A 10,043-nucleotide genomic window follows, 5' to 3' on the forward strand; every position below is an offset into this window, starting at 1 on the left:
CTCTGTGGGCGCTCAGAAATTTTACCAGGTCAAACTTCTTTATGAGTTTGTGGTTGTGTTCATCGAAATAGTCGATGACCACCCACTGTGCTCCATCTGCGTTTAGCTTACACCGGACAGGGCATTCCGTCTTGACAATGATACCTCTCTTTCGTTCTGGCATGACAGGCACAACACCTTTTCCCTTCTTGTTCCTTCGTGCCTTGTAGCACCTTATCTCACCTCTACTGTACTCGTTAGTTTTTTTAATTTTCCTATGGTATTCGGTGTTCACCGCAAACCCCCATATCTCTGGTAGAATTCCTTGGCATCTTCAAACAAACTCTAACCAACATATGGTGGTTGAGGTATCATGCTTTCTGATTGCCCATCTTCTTCATCCCCTTGCGCTTCGTCATCAGTTTCATCATTCACTTCAGCATCGGCGGCTATTTCATCTGCTTGAGTGTTGCTTGTGCTATTGTGCAAAGGTGTGCTTGTCGTCATTGCTGGAATGATTGCCAGTTCCAGCACTGATTCTGCATTGTTTGTGGCGGTATTATTGACTTGCTGGTGGAACACTCCTTCCATGCGCTCAGAGGTTCCCGCAGTAGATGTCCCTGCACCGTTGTTGATTGTAGTTGAAGGTCTTGCAAAAAAACATGTACATGTGTAAGCATTGCTTGAATGGCATGTTTATCGTAACAAAATATAGCAACTGCATCTGATTTGGCATGATATCATTCATACAACAAGCCGTGACATCTGCATCTGGCCATGCATGGCAAATGCAGTTTTTAGGCCATGGCAGCTACAGTTCAACAAACATGGCAACTATTGTTGCCAAGACATGGCAACCATCATCTTTAGCATCAAAACTTGCATTCTAGGTACGAGCCCACTAGGCAAATGGAGTTAATCACGAATGTTGTACACACGCAAACAGTAATCAACAAATCCTGTAAGATAATAGATGACTATTTTGCATGTGTCCACTTTGTAGCATTTTTGTTGTTTTCTGCCACCATCATGACAAATCCACTTTCCCCCCATGCTTTTTCCATAAAATCAATGCAATATTTGTTTTGTTGGTTCACATATCTTTACCTTGTTCTGCCGCATGTGCTAACTGAAGCTGGTATGTCATTCCAATTTGCTGTGCTCTATCTGCAATAGCATTGGCCTGCAACGGTGAAGCTTGCCACGATACGTTTGCCGATGTGGTTCCACCATAACAACCTGTGATCATTAGCAGTTGGTCAATGCATGGCAACTGTAGTTTGACAACATGGCACGTGTAGTGGTTCAACCATGGCAAACATTTGTTCACTTGGCATCCATAGTTGTTTAGACATTGCAATCACATTCTGATTAAACATGGCAACTGCAATTGATTAGACATGGCAACTGCAGTGTATCAGACATGGCAATTGCAGTTGTCCAGACACGGCAACTGCGCTTTGTCAAGTCACCACGTAAGCACCAATGTCACCTATGTTCTTTGTCCTGATTTACTGTCCATAAAATCACTTCATACGACTCACCTGTGTACGGCGTTGATGGCAGGTACATGGTTGCCGCCTATTGCCACGTGCTGCATGATGGTCCTGCATTTTCCATAAAACTCGTAAGTCTTTGCCATACTTGCAAGTTTAATTTCATGACCTCATCATTATGCTTCTTCCTAATGTGTTACCTTGATTTGCCACATTGGCTACTTGAAGTTGGTCTCCCGTACATCTGTCAGCGTTAACGCCCTGTGTTTGAACTTGCCATGGTATCCCTGCGCGTGTGGTTGTGTCATAAGAACCTGCGGAAAATGACACTATAGGACATAAGTTGTCAGCATTCTGGGAACGGGGGTCCCCAGACTTGCCTGCCTGCGCCCTGTTGTGTGGCTCGTTCGGTGGCCAAGTGCGGCCCGTCTTCATCAACCAACACTCAAGACCCTCGCGAGGGGCCAAGCCTCGCGGGGCAGACGACACAAGACCTCCTCAGGAGTGGCCTCACCAGGCAGGCTCGCGAGGAGGTGGAGAGATCAAGGCAAGGGGTACCTCACGAGGTTCCCATGACCTAAGCCATGACGCCTGCCCACGCAGTGTCCTCGTTTCCTCTTTGGTGCAAAGGAGGCAAGCGCAGGCGCGGAGTACCGAGGCATCAAGCAAAGGTTTCCATATCGGTGCAACAAGACCAAGACCAGCAGGACGACAGGACGGAGGTCATCGTGGAGCTCAAGACGGCGTCATCACCAGCACCTTTGGCAGGCGAAGACCACCTTTAGTCAGGATAGCTTGTACTAGTTGTCCCCTTTCAAAATGGCCGTTGTTGGATCCCTTCCCGCTCAATATCTGGGAAGAGGACCAGGGCCTTTATAAATAGGGCTAGCCACCACAGTAGAAGGCATCTCATCTGAAGGCATCTCATCGGGAGGCGTCTCATCTAGAGACAAAGGGAATCCTTCCCAAGTAGAACACCACGCCACCACAAGAACACCTCTCCTTGCGAGGCTGTTCTTCCTTTGTACTATTCATCATCAGCCCAAGAGGCAATCCACCACACCACACACTGGATTAGGGTATTATACCATAACGGTGTCCCGAACTAGTATAAACCTTGTGTCTCTTGTGCTGTGAGTTCATCGGTCTAGCTTAGGGACCGCGGTGAGGCTGAGGGCGAGATTCGGTAGGGAGAGATCTTCGTGCGCACCCTAGAGTTCGAACCTTAAGGGTTTTGCCGAAACCCGATATCCGACATTTGGCGCGCCAGGTAGGGGTGCGCCGAAATCTTCTTTCCGCTGATCTGTGTCCCATCGCTTCGTCGCGTCCATGGCAGACGCTTGCTGAGCCCGCGCCAAGCGCTGGGCTACTCTCGCCGCTCGTGTCACCCAGATGGCTCCCGTCGGCGGGCCTCCTCATTGTTCTCCATCGCCTGCCGCCAACGCCGCCACCGGCCTGGCGGGGAATGAGCAGCAAGCGTCTTCGCTGCACCCTTTGGTGTGGCAGGAAGGCCGCACCGCCACTCCGTTGCTGACCCCAGCTGGTTCGTTGTCTCATGCTTGTCGCGCCCCCACGGACGCGCAGGCCATGGTGCTCCTGGCACGTGAGCTCCTGCACTACCGCCCCATCGACAACCTCTACGAAGAATGGCTCACTCGCATCACCGAGCTCGTCAGCGCCGCAGGGGGCTCTCCAGCGTCGTCCCTCTCGCTGCCTCGCCCTCCGCCAGGCATGGGCGATGCAGCTCAGGGAGCGCATCCGCCACCTCCGCCCCAAGACGGCGCCCTGGCTCCAAGGCGCGCAGCCCCTGGGCGTGACCCAGCACCCAAGTGACAAGAAAGAAGCTGCTAAGAAATCCCTCGGCATCGAGAAGGCGCTCCCATGCTTCTTGCACCAGCACAACAAGACTGTGTCCGTGCACCGGCGCGCCAAGACCCCGCACTGCCCCTGGCGGCAGCGCGTGTGGACCACCAAGAGCAAGTTCTGCATCAGCAAAGGGCTCCGGTGACCAAAGCAGGTTGCCGCGCCTTCACCACCAAGCTGCGTAGCGTCGCGGGGCCCGGCAAGTTCAAGCTAGATCTGCCTCCTCGCTATGACGGCACCGCCGACCCCGCAGAGTTCTTGCAGCTCTACGAGCTGGGCATCGAGGCGGTCAATGGAGATGAGAAGGTCATGGCGAACTGGATTCCCATGGCGCTCAAGGACGGTGCCCGCACCTGGCTCCTGGACCTGCCACCCGGCTCGATCTCCTCCTGGGACGAGATGCGCAGCCGCTTCATCACCAACTTCCAGGGCACTCGTGACCGCCCTCCGGCCGTGGGTAACCTGCGCCACATCAAGCAACAGCCTAGGGAGACCCTGCAGAAATACATCCAGCGCTTCAACAGCGCCTGCCTCAAGATCCCCAAGGTGACGGATGAGGCCATCATCTCAGCGTTCTCTGATGGCGTTTGTGATGTCAAGATGAAGGAGGAACTCGCCATCCACGAGGAGTTGTGCACGTCTCTGGAGCTGTTCAACCTGGCGACCAAGTGCGCAAGAGCTGAGGAAGGGCGCCTCTCCCTCCTCGAGCTTCCAGCTACTGACCCAGAAAAAAAGAAGGCCAAGGCCAAGGACGTGAAGTGCAAAGGAGCAGCCATGCTCGCAGCAGAACCAGACACGAAGCACGGCAGGGACCAGCCGGAGTCGTCCAAGGGCAGCCGACCGTTCTACGCCTACCATAACCTCCACACCCGCAACACCAACGAATGCCAGGAGCTCAGGGTCGTTCGAGAAGGACGCTTCGGTCCTGAGCGCAATGACCAGGGCTATGGCCGAGGAGGAGGACGAGGCGGAGGACGATGGGACGACCGTGGCCCTCGCCAGGAGTGGCGTGACCGACCTCGCGAGGATCGCTGGCAGGACTAGCCTCGCGAGGGCTCCTGGAGGGATCATCCTCGCGATGATCGCCCGCAGGGCAACGCAGGCCTTCCTCCTGTGCCGCCGCCGCTAAGAAGGAATGATGACCATCATCAAGACGAGGGGCTGGGGGCTTCCAGGAGCCGCATGCTATCTCTTGCATCTTGGGCGGAGCTCAGGCCCCAGCCTCTCAGCGCATCTTCAAGCAGTTTGCTCGCGAGGTGAATGCAATCCTCCCCAAGCTCGAGGCCACGCGCCCGCTCAGGTGGTCCAAGTGCGCCATCACCTTCAGTTCAGCAGATCAACTCAAGTGTGCAGCTACTGCTGGCGTCCTCCCGATGCTTTGCTCCCCAGTCATCAACAAGGTGCAAGTCACTAGGACCCTCATTGATGGTGGCGCAGGGCTCAATGTTCTGTCCATCGAGATGTTCGACAACCTTCAAGTGCCATACGATCAGCTCCAGCCGACCAAGCCTTTCTCAGGAGTCACCGATGGTTCCACCACTTCGATAGGGCAGGTCCGCCTCCCTATCACCTTCGGCCAGCGCGACAACTACCGCACCGAGCTCATCGACTTTGATGTCACCCACATCCGCCTATCGTATAATGCCATCCTTGGGTATCCAGCCCTGGCCAAGTTCATGGCGGTGACCCATCATGGCTACAATGTCCTCAAGATGCCAGGAAGCGGCGAGATCATCACAGCCCCCTGCGAAGAGAAAGATGTGGTGTGCTCCCTCGAGCGCGCCTTCCAAGCTGCATCAATCGAGGACCCAGACCGCAGGGGCAAGGATCCTTCTAAGGTAGTCCCCAAGAAGAAGAAGACACCGCTCAGCTTTAGGCCTCAGGAGGTTGGCATCTTAGGAGGTGCCGCGTCAGGATCCGCGCCCGGGTAAGGGGCGCCTCCCTCCATCGCATAGGAAGGCGCGCCCGAGCCGTCCTCGGGCAGGGCTCGGGGGCTCACTTCTGGAGGGCCTCAGACTTTGCCAAAATCACGAGGGAGGCACTCAGGCACCACTTAGAGGTGTGCTTCGCGGCACGTTTCCCTCAGGAGGTCTCAGGGCGTGGAGAGCCCAACGTTCAGGAGTTCATCACCAAGACTACTCAGGAGCTTCAGGAAGCAAGAGCCATGCGTGGCGACCGCTGCTTGCCTGGCGTGGCCCCCCATCCAGGCGAGGACGATGGGATGCACGTCTGCATCGACGTCCCAGGGCTCAACCGAGCCGCATCTCAGGAGCGCCTCTGGCCTTCGCGTGTGGGATGCTACGAGGGTCCGCCACACAGCTACGTTCGCATGCCTTTCGTCCTGCCAAACGCGACTGCCACCTTCCAGCGCCACCTGTAGAGCATCCTGGCGGTTCAGGAGGCCAGGCATCACATGGTCCTAGCGGAGATGGAGATAGTCCTCGAGGAGCCACCTGGTCACGCAGAGCCTCCCAAGGCTCCGAGTTCTGGTGGCTCATGAGGATCGGCATCTTCACCGCGCATCTTCAGCCATATCCTCAACTACTCCAACACCCCCTCTATAGCGGTACCAGGTGACATCTTCCAAGTTCATTTCAGCTGGGAGCGCCCTCAGGGCTACATCATTCCTAGGCCGCGTGGGTTCGTCCCTGCGGCATGCATCCCTTTTGCTTATGCCTTTAGTTTACCTTGTTGGGGGCGCCCCTCGAGCTGCATCATCCCCAAGCCGCTTGGGCCTGACCCAGTGGCATGCATCCATTCTGCCTTTATCTGAGCTGATTTGCCTTTCATGCTTAACCTACCTGAGATTATCGCCTGTTTGGTTGACATCTACCACGGGAGTTTCTCACGTTGGCACGACGCTTGTGCATGGGTCCATCCCTGCAACATCGACAAATCTGGGTGGTCGAGCTCTGGCCTGTGACAGCCCCGCAAGAGTCACCTCACCAGGCCCTCAATGCCCTCGCCTCTCTCTCGAAATAGCCAATGGTCGGCCAACAATCATAATGGCAACCCGTGTTTCTCTCATGCTGATTTACAGGAACCTCCTGAGGATTTCAGCGGGTGGCAACGCGAGCTCCCTCTCTCTTTTTCATACGATCCGCTTGCGTGTTAAAGGGGGGGGGGCTCCTGAGCATCGCGACTCAGGAGCTCTTACTGGCTCTCCAGCCCTCACCCCTTGGCCTTGACCACGACATCGCGACCTGGCATACCAGCGGTGGCTGAGCTCGCTCGAGGGCCGGGACCTGAGGACGTAGAGTACGAAGGAGAGTGTGGGAAAGAAAGGGAAAGCTCGCGAGGGCCTAACCTAGCTGCACCATAGACGCCAACGCTCTAGTCCGGTGTGACACAAGGAAGCGACTCCATATTTCAAAGATAAGTTTCATGCCTGGAACAGCTAATCGATGCAGCGTGGAACCCTACTTGATGCGGCTCTGTGATAGCAACGTTGCCTTCCTTTCTCACCTTTCGTTGGTTGCTTGCACGCTAAAGGGGACCTCCTGAGCATCGTGCCTCAGGGGCTCTTACTGGACCTCGGGACGCTCACCCCCTGGCCTTGACCACGGCATCGCGACCTAACATACGAGCGACGGGTGCAGCCTGCCTGGGGACCGGGACCTGTCAGCATAGAGCGCTAAGCCTTCGCGAGGCTAGAAAGGGGGAACCAAGCCAGGATAGGACATGCATTCGCACGATTTCATAATAAGGATCACATCAGCAAAATACATCACATACCCTTTACATGCTCCCCCACGGGGTGCCTTTTTTTCGATTCCTAGCAGGGAACAAAAAGACGAGAATCCTAAGGAGCCTAACTACCCGCGCCTCCATGGCCGACGCGTCATCAATAGTGGGCCACGGGAGGCCGACGCCAACCCCATCTAGATCAGCTGCGGTGGCGGCCTGATGTTGCCGCCTTGCTTCGAGCGCGGCGCGAGCTCGGGGGCACGTAGCTGTCGTCGCTCGTCTCAGGAGTCACGAAGAGCTCGGGAGAGTCACTGGACTCCCGAGCATCGCTGATGCTGCTGGAGGAGCCGTTGGGGAAGCGAGCGGCAGGCCTAGCCCCTACCACGTCGATGTCCTGACCTCCTCCTCTGGGGCAGCACTCTAGGTGACGGCCTTCTGTGTCAAAGACTTTGAAGGACAATAAGGAGGCGCCATCGTATTCAAAATGAATCACGAGGGCGCCCCCCGTCCGGCAGACCCGGGCGACTTCGCCCCAGCCTCGGGTCATGAAGACTTTTCCCGGGGCAACGACTTCAACCTCTGCCCCGGTCGCCGGAGCGCCACAGTCGGCGTGCTGCAGCCAAAATTCGAGAGGCCCCCTCGGCGCATCTCGGTGGCAAAGAACGAAGGGAAGCGGATCCAAGTGCTTGGAGGCATCGCCACGTACAGCACGAGCTCGCGAGAGGAGTCCGCGGCATGGACTCTAGGAGCGACAGCGTGCGCCTCCATAGCTCGTCGACCTCGCCTGCGGCGCGGGTGGCGTTGCTCGCCATCCCTTTCTCCGGAGCCCCCGGTTTGGGCGTACATGGGTAGCGGGAACCCAGGAGGCGGCCGCTCGCACCAAGGCCTCGTCATCTCCGGCCTCGCAATCTCGTCACGGCGGCATGGGACCGGCCGTTTCTTCGGCGGGAGCGGATCAGGTCCCTCTCGGGGAGCCTTCCCTTTCTCTTCGGCCAAGAACCTGCGGATCGGTGCCATCGACGTCAAGGATGGAGATGGAGGAAGGGAGAAGAAGCAGGCGAAGCAAGGAGAGATGGACAACGGGGGCTCTCGCCCCTCCTTATTTATAGTCCCAGGGAGGCCAACCGTCGACCTCCACGATCGCAGGTAATGATGACTCTTTTTGCATGTAGCAGGGACTCATCAAATCGGGCAGTTGCCGAGGCAGCGTGTGGAAGCGGAGACGCCCACGTCCAATCAGTCGCCACGCGTCGATCAAGGCCGCAGGCTATGGGGGCCCGCGGCGCTCCGTACTTGCCCTTTGGCTTCGTTGCAAAGCCAAGTTCTGGGAACGGGGGTCCCCAGACTTGCATGCCCGCGGCTTGCTACGTGGCTCGTTCAGTGGCCCAGTGCGTCCCTTCTTCATCAACCAACACTCAAGACCCTCGTGAGGGGCCAAGCCTCGCGGGGCGGACGACACAAGACCTCCTCAGGAGTGGCCTCACCAGGCAGGCTCATGAAGAGGCGGAGAGATCAAGGCAAGGGGTACCTCGCGAGGTTCCCGTGACGTAAGCCATGACAATCAAGGCCAGGCGGGTGCCAGGCGGGCGCCTGCCCGCGCAGTATCCTCGTTTCCTCTTTGGTGCAAAGGAGACAAGCGCAGGCGCGGAGTACCGAGGCATCAAGCAAAGGTTTCCATATCAGTGCAACAAGACTAAGACCAGCAAGACAACAGGATGGAGGTCACCGTGGATCCCAAGACGACGTCATCACCAGCACCTTTGGCAGGCGAAGACCACCTTTAGTCAGGATAGCTTGTACTAGCTGCCCCCTTTCAAAATGGTCGTTGTTGGATCCCTTCCCACTCAATATTTGGGAAGACCAGAGCCTCTATAAATAGGGCTAGCCACCACAGTAGAAAGCATCTCATCGGGACGCGTCTCATCCAGAGACAAAGGGAATCCTTCCCAAGCAGAACACCACGCCACCACAAGAACACCTCTCCTCGCGAGGTTGTTCTTTCCTTGTACTGTTCATCATCAGCCCAAGATGCAATCCACCACACCGCACACTGGATTAGGGTATTACACCACAACGGTGGCCCGAACCAGTATAAACCTTGTGTCTCTTGTGTTGTGCGTTCATCGGTCTAGCTTAGGGACCACAGCGAGGCTGAGGGCGAGATTCAGTAGGAAGAGATCTTTGTGCGCACCCCAAAGTTCGAACCTTAAGGGTTTTGCCGGAACCCGATATCCGACTTAAGTAGAATGCCATTTTCCTCGTCACAAACATGGCAACTGTCCCTTTTTTGATCATGCATCGTACTGATGCTCGCGTACTGCTCTAGTAGTGGCAGCAACAACCCTGCGAAAATGAGTTGATTGTACTCTGCTGCATCCCAAGGAGGCGCTTCCGGCCTTTGAGAAAACCAAGGATCGGTGCCGTCTTCATGATTCATTTTTCCGCTTTTTCTCCCACTGTGTTTTCAATCACTGCATGAACAAGAACGCATGAACATTCGAAAATGCATTCTTTTTGTTTGCACATACAAGAATACACGACAATCTTATCACATTTCTTGCATAGACAACCAATACATCATGACAAGTAGGACATGCACATTCATTATCTTTTTTCTAAAATCTGGATGCCAACTATCATTTTGAACCGATGGCAACAACCAAGATAATATGATGGCAAGTAACAACATAACATGATGGCAGCTAACGGCAAAGATAGGTGGCAATTAATTTTCTCCCTCCCTATGCACCATCCAAATTCCTCCTTTCTTCCCCTAGTTTTAGTGAATCCTACACATCCTTCTGGAGCAACTACTCGCAACACCCAACCCAGAAGCTTAGTACGAATCTAGGATAGAATATGGCAGATCTGGCGTATGTTGGTGGGCAAAGGGGAATACACACAAATCCGTGATCTGTTTGCCATGACAGTGTGGATCTAGTCGCCATCTTCGTGGGCAATATGGAATTTCAATTTTCAGGACAGAAGAAGGACGAGAAATAGGAGGAGATCGGAGAT

This window comes from Triticum dicoccoides, chromosome 5B, assembly GCF_002162155.2.
Source record: "Triticum dicoccoides isolate Atlit2015 ecotype Zavitan chromosome 5B, WEW_v2.0, whole genome shotgun sequence".
NCBI lineage: Eukaryota > Viridiplantae > Streptophyta > Magnoliopsida > Poales > Poaceae > Triticum > Triticum dicoccoides.